General features: G+C 46.3%; 1 long non-coding RNA gene across 1 annotated transcript; it reads left to right on the top strand.

Annotated features, from left to right (window-relative positions):
• The first annotated feature begins 956 nt into the window (after positions 1 to 956).
• Positions 957 to 2,145, top strand: LOC146021401 (uncharacterized). Its single transcript, XR_014450892.1, has 3 exons — positions 957 to 1,012; positions 1,961 to 2,004; positions 2,065 to 2,145. It is a non-coding gene; the product is annotated as an uncharacterized LOC146021401 (long non-coding RNA).
• The last annotated feature ends 2,492 nt before the right edge of the window (positions 2,146 to 4,637 follow it).

The raw sequence follows: 4,637 nt of genomic DNA on the forward strand, positions 1-4,637 counted from the left end.
TGACGCTGGTATGTAGGCCTAGGATCGCATTCAGGGCCTGTCCTGTCAGCAAACAGCGTGTAGGATCCAAGCGGATGGCTAGCTAGGAACGTGTTACGGTCACCCCACCAAATCCTGAATGTGTACATTTACATACACTGTGCAAATCCATTTCCTGACACCATAGAGCTTTCTGTGTATGGGCCATTAGGTAGACCAATATTACATCGACATGGCTTATGTTGACACATGAAATAGGTCGACATGCGTGGAAGGTCGGCACAAGCATTAGGTCAACAATGGGAATGTTGACAGTCAAAAGGTTGACACAGTGGATGGGCACCGTGTCAGTGTACAGCGTGCATCCCCACGCATGGCTCACTGCGCTCAGCACACTATTCTATTCTCCCTCCACGCCAAAGCGGATGAGGACCGCTACCTGAAATGCTACATGTTGGCACATGTCGGCTCAAAAAAAGTGAGAAACTAATGTCGACTTTTTGCCCGTATCCCGCTTTTTCTGAGTACATTTTTTTCTCGCACGCTCCTGACGGTTTTAAAAGGTCAGAAAATATTTGACGGTAAAAATGTAGGGACTTGCTCAGAACCCCTAATGACAGATGGACCAATACTTACACGTCATTCTAGGGGTTATAAATAAATGAATAGCCTCAAATTACCACAACATCAATTATTGTGCACAGCATAGTGAATGAAAGTATTTATTTCAACAAATAAATCATTGCTTTTAAGATGTTTTTATAATTGTTTCTACCTTTTTTGTATTTTCTTGTTAAATTCCCTTTTTTTTACTTTAAAAAATATGAAGCCATCTAACACCTATTAAGAGCATCAATTACTTTAAGGCCACTAACACATCGTATGGTCCTAACACAGTTGCCCCTTGTTTGGGGTTGAGTGTACAACATCTGCAGTAATGGTTCCTGAACCGTCCCCAAAAACTAAAACCCCCTGCTGCAGGTGCACAGGTGTACTCATTACTCACTGACACATTTCCCAGGTCACCCATCAGGTGCACAGGTATACTCATTACTCACTGACACATTTCCCAGGTCACCCTGCAGGTGCACAGGTGCACTCATTACTCACTGACACATTTCCCAGGTTACCCGGCAGGTGCACAGGTGTACTCATTACTCACTGACACATTTCCTAGGTCACCCAGCAGGAGCACAGGTGTACTCATTACTCACTGACACATTTCCCAGGTCGGTACTTGTGAGTTAACTGGGCGCCCGATTTCTAAATCGGGTCGGATCGGGCACATCGCATCGCATCGCATGCGACCATCGGATGCGATGCGATGCGATACGATGACCCGATTTTTCCATAGGAATCAATGTTAAAATGGACTGAGTCCATTTTAACATGGAATTCAATGGGAAAAGGGGTCCTTTTCATACCCCTACTATCCAAGTGGGCATGGAGTTGGCGAGCGCAGCGAGCCCCGCGAGGGGACACAGAATACCGTCCCCTCGCGGGGCTCGCTTCGCTCGCCACGCTTCGGGCTCGGTGGCTCGCTACGCTCGCCACAGGTTTATATCCAACTCCATGCCCACTTGGATAGTAGGGGTATGAAAAGGACCCCTTTTCCCATTGAATTCCATGTTAAAATGGACTCAGTCCATTTTAACATTGATTCCTATGGAAAAATCGGGTCATCGCATCCGATGGTCTCATGCGATGCGATGCGATATCGCATCGCATCGCATCTGATTGTATGCCTTAACTTAAGGCATACAATCAAAAAATCGGGCGCCCAGATAACTCATAAGTACCCCCAGGTCACCCATTAAGTGCACAGGTGCACTCATTACTCACTGACACATTTCCCAGGTCACCCGGCAGGTGCACAGGTACACTCATTACTCACTGACACATTTCCCAGGTCACCCGGCAGGTGCACAGGTACACTCATTACTCACTGACACATTCCCCAGGTCACCCGGCAGGTGCACAGGTGCACTCATTACTCACTGACACATTTCCCAGGTCACCCATCAGGTGCACAGGTATACTCATTACTCACTGACACATTTCCCAGGTCACCCATTAAGTGCACAGGTGCACTCATTACTCACTGACACATTTCCCAGGTTACCCGGCAGGTGCACAGGTGTACTCATTACTCACTGACACATTTCCTAGGTCACCCAGCAGGTGCACAGGTGCACTCATTGCTCACTGACACATTTCCTAGGTCACCCAGCAGGTGCACAGGTGCAGTCATTACTCACTGACACATTTCCTAGGTCACCCAGCAGGTGCACAGGTGTACTCATTACTCACTGACACATTTCCCAGGTCACCCATTAGGTGCACAGGTGTACTCATTAATCACTGACCCATTTCTCAGGTCGCCCAGCAGGTGCACAGGTGTTGTCATTACTCACTGACCCATTTCCCAGGTCACCCAGCAGGAGCACAGGTGTACTCATTACTCACTGACACATTTCCCAGGTCACCCATCAGGTGCACAGGTGTACTCATTACTCACTGACACATTTCCCAGGTTACCCGGCAGGTGCACAGGTGTACTCATTACTCACTGACACATTTCCTAGGTCACCCAGCAGGTGCACTGGTGCACTCATTACACACTGACACATTTCCCAGGTCGCAAATAGGGATAGTATCCCGCACAGGACAAAAAGTTTGGTACAATGTAGTTATAGAACCAACTTCAATACTATTGAGTCTTAACAAATATAGACAGTATTAAGTGTTGGAGGTGCCCCCAGGAATCAAGTACTAGTATACTTAAACACAGGGAAACAGTGGTCCACAAGTAGAGGGCCACCGTTCACAGAAAGAATTCCTTTTTGGAGGCACACTTTTGAATAGATGATGATGGTGTTGAATGAGTGAAGTAAAACTTAACTTTTATTTCCAATGATTTTGGTGTACCTGGTTAATTCATATATATATTTTTTCGTAAAATTACTTTTTGACGATACGAAACAAACCAGTAGTACAGACTTCTCACAGACGCTGGACATACTATCATTTGGGCCTATTGGGGACCCTATTTAATCATTTGTTAACAACACATGATTACTTAATAACACCACTTATCGGCCACCCTATTGCTATTAATTCATGGCCATTTGCCTTCATGTTGATAAAAATACGTTATTAATTTTGAGTGGCCCACCCCTGTTTTGTTTTTCCACTTTTGTTTTTTCATTAAAAACTTAAAAAATTCTTAAATAATTATTTTCACGCATTTAATTCTCTATGATAAATTATGCATTATATGTAAACATAGAGCTAGCATTATTTTAAAAAAAATCATTGGAAATAAAAGTTAAGTTTTACTTCACTCATTCAACACCATCATCATCTATTCAAAAGTGTGCCTCCAAAAAGGAATTCTTTCTGTGAACGGTGGCCCTCTACTTGTGGACCACTGTTTCCCTGTGTTTAAGTACATTTCCCAGGTCACCCATTAGGTGAACAGGTGTACTCATTACTCACTGACACATTTCACAGGTTACCCGGCAGTTGCACAGGTGCACTCATTACTCACTGACACATTTTCCATGTCACCAGGCAGGAGCACAGGTGCAGTCATTACACACTGACACAGTTCCCAGGTCACCCAGCAGGTGCACAGGTGCACTCATTGACACATTTTTCATGTCACCAGGCAGGTGCACAGATGTACTCATTACTCACTGACACATTTCCCAGGTCTCCCAGCAGGTGCACATGTGTACTCATTACTCACTGACACATTTCCCAGGTCAGCCAGCAGGAGCACAGGTGCAGTCATTACTCACTGACACAGTTCCCAGGTCACCCAGCAGGAGCACAGGTGCAGTCATTGCTCACTGACACATTTCCCAGGTTACCCGGCAGGTGCACAGGGGTGCTCATTATTCACTGACACATTTCCCAGGTCACCCATTAGGTGCACAGGTGTACTCATTAATCACTGACCCATTTCTCAGGTCGCCCAGCAGGTGCACAGGTGTTGTCATTACTCACTGACCCATTTCCCAGGTCACCCAGCAGGAGCACAGGTGTAGTCATTACTCACTAACACATTTCCCAGGTCACCCAGCAGGAGCACAGGTGTACTCATTACTCACTGACACATTTCCCAGGTCACCCATCAGGTGCACAGGTGTGCTCATTACTCACTGACACATTCCCCAGGTCACCCATTAAGTGCACAGGTGCACTCATTACTCACTGACACATTTCCCAGGTTACCCGGCAGGTGCACAGGTGCACTCATTACTCACTGACACATTTCCCAGGTCACCCATTAAGTGCACAGGTGCACTCATTACTCACTGACACATTTCCCAGGTTACCCGGCAGGTGCACAGGTGTACTCATTACACACTGACACATTTCCTAGGTCACCCAGCAGGTGCACAGGTGTACTCATTACACACTGACACATTTCCCAGGTCACCCATTAGGTGCACAGGTGTACTCATTACTCACTGACACATTTCACAGGTTACCCGGCAGTTGCACAGGTGCACTCATTACTCACTGACACATTTTCCATGTCACCAGGCAGGTGCACAGATGTACTCATTACTCACTGACACATTTCCCAGGTCACCTAGCAGGAGCACAGGTGTGCTCATTACTCACTGACACATTTCCCAGGTCAGCCA

The sequence above is a fragment of the Crinia signifera genome, chromosome 7, assembly GCF_055691185.1.
Source record: "Crinia signifera chromosome 7, ASM5569118v1, whole genome shotgun sequence".
Taxonomy (NCBI): domain Eukaryota; kingdom Metazoa; phylum Chordata; class Amphibia; order Anura; family Myobatrachidae; genus Crinia; species Crinia signifera.